Source organism: Crocodylus porosus, unplaced genomic scaffold (genome assembly GCF_001723895.1).
Source record: "Crocodylus porosus isolate Cpor-Errol unplaced genomic scaffold, CroPor_comp1, whole genome shotgun sequence".
Lineage (NCBI taxonomy): Eukaryota > Metazoa > Chordata > Crocodylia > Crocodylidae > Crocodylus > Crocodylus porosus.
Genome location: NW_017728936.1, coordinates 4,940,101 through 4,950,383, shown reverse-complemented (window position 1 = coordinate 4,950,383; position 10,283 = coordinate 4,940,101).

The following is a 10,283-nucleotide window of genomic DNA, read 5'->3' as shown; positions in this document are numbered from 1 at the left end:
ATCTTGTTAAAGACCTTTGGGTTGCAAGACTGTAACTCAGGGGGCATAAAAAAGCCTGGGACTGAAATCCCAAAGTGCATTTGAATACCAAATTCTGCTCTCAAGGCAGACTGTGCATTGGCAAAGTGGCTTCTTTGCATCATTTTCACTAACAATGTCTCTGCTGATGAAGTTCCCGTTCCAAGACCTGTCAGGAGGTGTGGGGAGGGCACAGAAGCAGCGTTTCCTTGCCTTGCAGTTAGTGTGGCTCAACACATACGGTCCAAATATTGTTTTCAGCCCCCTTGATGCTCCCTTGGGGGTGAAGCTACATCACGTAGGAATGCAGGTGCAGATTACTCATTGGATGCCCTTGGCTGCAAAGGGCTCTTGTCCCAGTAAAGGAGCACCATGGCATATGGAGGCACTGGCTCAGCTTCTTCTCTCCCAAACCTGGTCCTACGTGCTTGCTGGTTGGAGAAGCTGGTGCAGGAGGAGCTCAGCCAGGGTGCTGCTACACACAAAGCAGCTGGAATGCACCAGGACAAGCCAAATGGCTGAAGGCATTGATGCCATTAGTAGTCCCCTGTGATAGACCCCACAGGACAAGTATGCTGCAGACCTCAGTGCAGCAGCACACAGCTGTGTGGGTTGAATTATCCCACTTCTCCATGCTAGATGGCTTCCAGTGCCTGCACTGCCTCATTCAAAGCTTGCTGGGGTATCTTCACCCTGCACTGAGTGGGCAGCATAGACCTGCTCTCAGCCAGGCAACTCTGTTGTTATATCAGGACTGACAGTGTTATAGGCTGGGTGAAGTCAGAGCTCAGCACCCCAGAGAAGGCAAAACTGATGCATTGATCACAGCAGAGAGATCAGGAAAAGGGATATGCCAATGGTACCAGATTTGTTTTCACATTGACTGGATTCAGCCCTGAGTTATGGTATGGGGTGTACCCCTGGATACACTCTAATCTCTTAGGGCCAAATCCTGACCCCACTAGAAAAGCAGAGCTTCCAGTGGCTTGACTGGGCTTTGGCACTTTCCAAAGGCTCTTTAGACACTTGGAGCCAATCCCTCCTCATGTGCTGAGCAGGGATGGGAAGGGAAATGCCTGAGCTTCTCTTGGCACACACAGAGGCTACACTTCTTATGCAGACCCCCCTCAGTCCAGCTCCTGGCTTGAGCAATGGAGTCGCATCTCTTCTGTTGTACTTGGCGTTACCCATGAACTTGAATTCTGAAGCATACCTGCATCTTTGTGAAGCTGATCTGTTGGCCCATTTTGGGACCAGGACATTACACAGCCTCTGGGGTTTCAGAGTAATTATTTCTACTTCCTTCCTTAGGGGGAATTAAGCAAACACAACTGACATAGAGTAAGGGGTACTTTGAGTCTCAGGTGAGGAAGGATTAGCTTACCAGTCTGCTCAGTGCACGGGGTTTTACTATGGCACATGCCGCTATGTTAATGGACACAGAAATGCATGACACCCTATTTATAACTATGTGTAGCATTAGTTTTAGATGGCTTCTCTTGGCCCGAATAGAGAAGGGTTCTATTTTCAGCTCATTAAGGAGACAGCCTTGCCTTTTTTTTATTATTATAATTCTTTTTATTTTTCAAAAGTGACATTTATTTTTTTTTGCTCCTGTCCTCAGAATGAAATGAATATTTGTCAGCTCAGTACTGCTGAATTTCAGCTGAAGCCAAAGGCTACAGAATATTAATGGATAGGTAAAAGCCACCCATCAATCATGCGAAAGTACTACACGGCAGGATGAAGAAGAGGTTAACAAACAGAAAAGTAGCACAAGAAAATGGGTGTTCTTGAAATGTTTTTTCAGACTTTCCTTTCAGGGTAGGACAGAAGGACAGACAGAGTATGGGACAGTGGGCATGGAGATACCTTTCTTTATTTGCACTTGCAGGAGAAAAGATTATGAACAGCCTACCCCTGAATTCACTTTGTTCAGTTGTTCATGAGTTGTTTAGAGCTGTGATTCACCCCGTTCTGGGTGTGTTCCAGGTTGGGGTAATTATATTTTGTCAGCCTACATTCCTCACTGCATAGTTCCTGGTTTATGCCATTTCCTTCATTTCTCATCATAAAACTCTTTGTCTTGCCAACAGATGCTACATCCACCCCAGAAATAGCTGCACTGCAGTCGTGGGTGAAGATGGAGGTGCAGGTGTAAATTGTGCTTTGCTGTTTTTTGGGATGAAATGTGCTGCTTAGTCCAAGCAGGTGCTAAGCACCTGACCAAGTGCAGCATCAGGCCAAAAGCATACTATCTATGACCATTTGAGCGTTGGCATGTTTGCGACCCATAAAGGAAATTGCCAGATTCCAGCCTCCCACCACGGAAGTCGCACGGTTTGGATCCAGACCTGGGTTTGGCTGCCAACACCCCCAAAATTCAGACGTGTTCTGATCAGGGAGATTAGTATATTAGTGATCTGAGAAATTGGTTCAGGGTCTCCACATCACAGGTTGTGACTCTGTACTTAAGGTCACAACCAGGGGGTGGGGTTCTCATAGGATATAGAAGAGGTGTCAGCAGTCAGAGCTGCAGGCAGGTTAATTAGCCCAATTAGTTGATTGTCAGTGGCCTAACTACTCTCAGCTGGCCGCAGTTGCCTGCATGGCCATGACTGCCTAAATATAAGTAGCAGCTCTTGCAGTACCCAGGGGTTGCTCAGCAGGATGGATGCATCTCAGTCTAGCCCTGAGCTGCTAACTCCTTGTTCCTAATTTCCTGATTCTCACCTGCAAAACTCTTCCAGACTCCAGCACAGACCCCGTTGTTGCAGACTCCTGTCTTCTGACAGCCAGTTCCTAGCTTTAGCTTGACAAATGTCCTGGTCCCTTACAGCTACAGCTGTCCCATCCAGATCCTCTGGTTAGCGATTCTGGATCCCTGGTTCTGGCTCCTGACGTCCCCAGTTCACGCCTCTACTTTGGTGACAGCCCACATCTTGGTACCTTACAGACCTCAGCCCCCCGATTTGCCTACTACTGATCCCCTGACTCCTAATTCTGGCTTGAACTGTGTCTGTTCCTGACCCCCTGGGTTGTGATGTATGGCGTATAGCTCTGACTGCCCCCGTCCCAGATGTCCTGTGAGAAGAGGAAGGGACCTTCTGGATCATCAAGCCCAAGCCCCTTCTACTGCAAACAAGCCCGTCACCATCGGAGTCGGCAAGCTCATCTCACGCGTGTTGTGGAAATCTCTTCTAGAACCGCATTAGAAACATCTGCTTGCCGGCCAGTGCAGTCCCGCACGGTTCACGCTCATTTGTTCTTGTGCCAATATTACCCTTTATCTTAAAGAGCCCTTCTCCCTGTTGGTGTTTCCGTCCCACCACCATGTATTTATAGCCGGCGATCAAATCTCTATCAGGCTTCACTGCAAGGCTAAACAAGATTTGCTCTCCAGAGGTTAGGCTGCCCTATGCCCAACCCCTGGGGTTACTGCTGTGACAGCAGCGCCTCCTCCTGCAGATACAGTGTATGGCAACAGAAAAAAAACCCAACAGGCCCCCCTTCTGCTGGCGCAATTGCCTCCAGTTTTGCTGGCCTGACAACGTTAGTCTGGAGCGTTGATGTCTCCCACCCTAAATGACATAGCAAAGCCAGCAAAACTGCATGGTATAGAGCTGGCCTTAGTCTCCTGCTCCAGGTCAGCTCTGTTCCAGGTTGGATGCACCTTCCCGAGCGTGGGAGATCAGAGTTGTACCTGCCATTCCAGGCGAGGCCTCACGAGGGCTTTTAACCCGGGCAATCAGATTCGTTGTTCCTTTTCTTGCGGAAAGACCTCACGTGATACATCCTAGGGCTGTATTTGCCTCTTTTCACAGCTGCCTTACTGTGGTGATTCATAGTCATCCTCAGGCTGGTTTTATCAAGCCCTCTCTGATCTCACACATGCTTCTCCTGAACCAGATCAGAACCCAGTGGAAATACTACAGCACCGGGTTGAGCAGTTCTCTTTACTTTCCAAAGAGCCGGCTCGCAAGGGAATCTTGTCTCCCCACAACCACCGGAGAGCCCAACAAAGTGTTTGTGTCTGGAGAGGATGGCAGCTGAGTCTTTCCAGTCTGACGGGACCATCGGATTTGTTCCTTCCACCCAGCCCTGCCATTACAGTTGTCCTGGCTCAGAATCACTTGCAGTCTCTCACATTTTTGCTTTCCTCTCTATTTTGTGTGGTTTCAGACCCGATCTGGTGTGTCACTGACAGCTGAGGCCCTCAGGCCCCAGGAAATGCATCCAACTCCACAGAGCAGTTTTCTCAGCAGTGGCCTGATGATTGAGTTACATTCCCCTTGGTCAATCAGTCACACTTACAGAGTGTCCTTTGCGGGAACATCCTGCTGTGCTACTCCGGAGATAAAACCCAAATAAAATGTAAGTGGGAAAAAAAACAAAAAACCTGGCAGTCACCAAAGAACTAAGTCAGCGGCTTGATCTAAAGTTAGTTAATGGCCGTTAAGGGACTAATATGGGCAGGAAGTGGAGAGATGAACTGAAGAAGTGTGATGCAGCTTCCAAAGCTTTAGTGCTAAATTGAGGAATAGGCAGCAATTTCCTGACAGGGTAGAAAGGAAAAGATTTCCCCTTTGGAACTACCCAGGTCGGCGAGGTAAGCATCACCGGGAGCCGAGACCATGCTATGTGCTATATAGAAGTAACTTGACTTGGTTCCTTAGTGGAAGATGACATGCAGGTCCCAAATTAATCTGAAGATAGGATCTGATCCAAGCCCCATTGATGTTGGTGTTAATGGAAAGTGTCCCATTGACCGCAGCGGGCTACTGAGAAGAGGTGGAACGTGTGTGACACTGGAATAACATGTTCTGATATCTTGAAACTGGACAGCAATGTAGGAACAGTCTGCACACTTGAGAATTACAGTGCCGGGTCAGAGTTCTAGGCTCCTGCCCTGGGCTCTGCCACTGACCCGCTGAGCAGCCTTGAGCAAGTCACTTAACTTCGCAGGGCTGCAGTTTCCCCACCTCCTGCATAAAATGTTGCGAGGCTCAGATACTTTGCCCATGCTTTGAATTCCTCCAGTGCTAAATATAACGAAAAAGGAGAAGTTATGCAGGAGCTGCAATTTTCTCTGAAATAAAAGCAGCAAAGGGAAAGACCAGTGTGACATCCTGGTGGAGTGAGCCCATACTTAAGCCTGCCTGCCTGCCTAACAATGAAATTGCAAATGCATAAGGTCAAAAATATGTCCAACCTTAAAAGTGCTGGTGGCAGAAAAGAGAGCTGCTATGAGAGGAAACTGCTCGGGAGAAGAAAAGAGTTCTTGCTGAGGAGAAGCAAATTAACCACAATCCCAGCTTGTCAGCATTCATCTTGAGAAAATTAGCCTGCCTTGATATCAGAAAGGCAATTATGGTGTGACAGACATCACAAGGGCCAGGGCATATATCTGGGAGTCTTCTAGATAGATGGGAAATAGGAATGGCTGCGTAGATAGCCCGAGTGGGTTTTAAGTGTTGCTGCTGATGAATTGTGCTAATGCAGCCACGTACAAGATCTAACCCACGCTCTTGCCCATCACTCTGAAATAAAGGCTGCAAAAGGGCCTCCCAGATTCATGGAGCAGAACGAACACTTCAAACCAAAGCCTCAAGCATTCCACGGGAAGCAATGTGAAGTGCTACAAGCTGCTAGAAGTGATACACGACAGCTCTGATAACCGCCCTGATGCAGGCACCACTTCCAGGGAAAGCTCAGGCAAACATTCTCACAGTGTATGCTGGAGGAGTAGCAATTTCTGATAAAGGCTCTGCAAGAAGATAAAGGCTATTAGCACTTCTTCCAGCCAAAGGGGGCTCTGGAAACACAGCAAAAGAATCCTTGGCACTACAAAAAGTGACTACAGTACTGAATCCGCAAGGCTCAAAGACAGGGTGGTCTTCTATCTGCAGAAGGGAAGCGCAACAGCCTGCAAACTGCTATCGGATCAGAACCCTCCGCTCCCTTTCACCAGCGTAAGAATTGTGTGCAAAAAAAGGGAATTATGCAAGACAGGAGGTAGCAATACCTTGGCCCCTCATCTCTGGCAGTTACATGCAATGTGGGGGGTGAAAGCCCTAGAGCCACTTTGCGTCCAAAGGTGACATCTTTAAAAGCAACTGGATGTGTAGAAGCCTGAGTCTCACTGACAGCCAATAGGGCTGAGGCTTCTAAATGAATTCAGCGCTTTTGGAAAAAATGAAGTGAATTGGCTACGTCCGGTTTATACCTGTGCAATCCTATGCACAACAGTGAAATTGCTACTGATTTACAAATGAAGCGACCAAACTTAGTCCCAAGAGAGGTATGGGGCCTGATTCACTGCCATGTCACTCCCGTTTGGCGCCAATGCAACTCCATTAATGCCAATGAATTAAGCCCAGAATGTTATGAAACGAACCTAAGGTCAAGGCAACCACCCCCAGAGCAAACGATCCACTCACTGCGGGGGTTTTTTTAACCACCTTGTTGAATTTAATAAAAAATTAATATCCCTGGTATAGATTGCTACAGCGTACTTCAAAGGAGATCATTCTCTATTAAATTACATAGGTTTTGAGGGCTACAGAATCCTATTAATCATCTTATTGGTTTCACTGTTTCTCAGGGTCTGACTATTCATTCCACCTGCTCAGTGCGTGGGAATTTGGCAGCTGCGACGTGTCAGTCTAGAGGTGTTAGTGTTGATTCCATCCAGACAGAAGCACTCTGATACAATTAATATCAATGCCCTTGGGATAACCTGAAGGTATCATTGCTCCTCACTGTGAAATGACCAGTTCAACAGAAAAAGCCCAGAGTAAAGATCACCTTGTATCATAAGAAAAATGAAGCCAAATTATTGGCTGGAATAAATTTGGTACAGCTGCTGCATTGATTTACAAGTACCCTGCTAACAATTTGGCTTATGGAGCTCCCACTGGAATCTTTTCTGAAGGGGTTGAGGCCTGATGAACTCCTTTTAGTAAAAGCAGGCCTCTTCTGCCAGAGTGGGAAGAATCTCCTGTTAGTCGAGAGCCATCTCTTGCAAACCTAAAGGATGCAAATGTGACAGACTATATGCAATACAGCTATATTTACATGCCATTGATGGGCCAGGCGACAAGTGTCCCTTCCCAGTACTGTGTAGTGATGTATAATACACAGAGAGCACTGCATAGTGAAAAAAACCCCATTGGCATATTCCAGCTCTGTGCCTCTGAAACCAAAATGATCTGTTGCTGATTAAAAACTCAACAAGACACACCAAGAGTTCAGTCAGGTGTTCTGGATCAGGAGCACCATTATGGTTTTTTTTTTTTAAGAATAAGAAATTGAATAAGGTACAAAAGAGATCCTTCTGGCTGGGGGTCTGATTCAAAGCTCTTTAAGGCTATAGGAGACTTTCTATTGACTTCAGCAGTGGTTGGGCCAAGAGGTGAGCAAGTAAGTTACTGCAGAATGAGGCACATGACATGAGAAAGAGGGAAGGCAAGTCAGAACTGCTGACCAGCCACAGGGGGACATTTGGCAGACTTGGCTGCAGCTGAAAGAGGGACATGTGAACAACTGCATGGAATGGTCCTGTCCCAGTATGACCGTGTGATAAATACCAAGCAGCTGTGTCATGCTGCTAAAACCTACGTAACTTGGCATCTGCGCACATGCTAAGATAATGACTTCACTTTGCTTCAGTCCTACACAGCTGTCAAAGTCTGAGCAAATGAATCAGGGCTGGGAAAACAGAGCTGGAAATAAAATTTAAGAAACCCAGCAGGAGGAGGCCATGGAACTAGCAGAACCTGCTGCACCACAACAGGTCTACAGGCCGTTCTCATTGACTCGGTGGCAGTTGAGTAACCATCACAGTCGGCTGAGTTAATCCAGCTGCTGGTTATGTACGCACAAAATCAGCCTGCTAACAAACCATGTGGTATTTGCTGTGGAAGACAGAAGTTCCTCCTCATGGAAAACTGAGTTTCTAATTCTGCAAATGTTTGCCCCAACTCCTCTACACTTAACTCCTTGGGGGTTCTCTATTGGGCATTGTCATAATTCACATGCAAAAAATACATATATGGATGTTAGACCAGACCTCATTCAATGGAAATATGATGGCTTGCACCAGCTGAGGTCCTGGGCCATGATTGCTGTCCATTCCCATGTCTTCATGCCTCCAGTGATGCATGGCTTTACCCATGACCTCCCAAATCATGCAATAAACAAGCTAGGGGTTGTTCTTTACACGCTTGCATCCCACAACCAAACTGCTTTCTTCTGGCTATCTGGCAGCATAAATCTAATTCCCTTTACACTTCCCCTGGTTTTACACTTATATAAGTCCAGGGACATCAGTAAAGTGACCCCCCCATCACAGTCCCTGGTTTGACTGAACTTGTGACTTTTTCCTACTGTCATCCTGGAGTGCCACCCCCGCTTCTCTAGTTTCACACTTCAAGCTATCACCCGTCTCAATCCAACTCTGCCCCTTTCAGTGAAATCTCAACTACAGTCCTCAGGTGCTGGCTGTGATTATCTCAGCAGGGCTGATTTAGGATTAGGACCTGCAGCTCTGGTCCTTCCAGAAACTAGGACAGCATAACAAGTCACCAGGCAGACAGTCCTCTGACTGCAAACTGGTATTTCTTTAAAACAAAAGCATTTAAGAGGAAATGGATCTAAGCCAGTGAACAGTCTATAAGAGGAAATGGATCTAAGGCAGTGAACAGTCTATATATTTGTCTGTCTTTTCTGATGGTTTCCCATTCCCTGGAAGTGCTCAATTGCTTCCAGACGCTCCCAGCGGACCCAGTCTCACCTCCATCCCCGTCTGTTCTCAACAGAAAGAACAAGCTCCCCTCCCATCTCCTCTCAACCTTCCTTTGATCTCTAACACCCACTGCTGCCCAAACAGGCTTGCACTTTTTATTGGCAACAGGATACAAGATCCATGGAGCAGGGAGAGGAGCTTTTCTTGCCACCTTTCAAGCGTGAGCTGAGACGTGTTTAGCTGGGAGCTGCCATGTTGCCTTCCTGCTTGTTCTTCCAATGCCCCATTTCTAAGCTAGACCAATACAGTCAGACAGAGAAGCCTAGTAAACCAACGTATCCCCTGCCTCACTGACCTGGGTGCATTCATAAAACCATCTCAGACCAGTGGTCTTTGATTAGTACACACAGCTGTGTGTCTGGCACACCACTGATTTACAAAGCTATGGGTGAGAGGAAAGTCAGGCTGAAAGGGGATTTGTGGTCAACAGATCAATCCCACTTTACTATGTGGTAAAATGAAGTGGACATGCCTTACACTGGTGCAAGGCACTCCTAGGGTTGCCAGCTCTGTTTGAATCTATTCCGGGAGGTTTCCGGACTGCCAACATGCCTGTGACACACAATGTGAACATGCCCACGGAGCTGCAAACATCAGTTACAGATTACGGTGTGCAGACTTTACATTGGGAAGGCAAATGCACATTGCTATTACATTTTAAAAACCTACTGAACTACTGTATAAATCAGATTCAACATTTAATATTTATTTTAATGAATGCCCTATTGTTTATTTCCCAAGTGACACTCAGCAGTTTCTTGGAGATTTATATCTAATTCCTGCAGACTCCAGGACAATGCTGGAGGGTTGGCAACCCTAAGTGCTCTGCTGGGAATTAAGTTAGACACCAGGGTAGGGAGTGTGTTCGTCCCCACTCAGACTCATCCCTGCAGCTCCTTGCTCAGTGCAACCTGCATCTCCTGCTGTCTGGAGGGTAGGGCCGACTACAGCGCTCGCCGATGGCAGCTACCTCAGGAGATCTGGTTGTGCCAGCTCCTTCTTGCACAATCAATTTACTGTGAGGGAGCAAAACCTAGTGTAAAGGACTCCACAGGAATCACACTGTGCATCCATGGCCCAGATGCGTGGGGAAGGCCCGCAGCTGCAGCGTTACCAAAGCCAGTTGAACTTTGTCACTTTACGTAACCTGACACGCCGGCCCCACGAGGCAGGTGCTGCAGCACCATCGTGTACAACCCTGCGGCTGGGGGCAACTGCTCTGGCAGAAGACTTGCAGTGCCTCTGCAATCCCCTTCCTCTGCCCCATCCGCTGCTCTGCTTTCTCCCCCTTCCCCATCCGCTGCTCTGCTATCTGCCCCCTTCCCCATCCGCTGCTCTGCTATCTCCTCCTGCCCCATCTGGTACTCTGCTATCTCCTCCTGCCCATTCTCCTGCTCTGCTATCTGCCCCCTGCCCTACTCTGCTCCGCTATCTGCCCCAAAGCCCCCCCGCCGGGCCG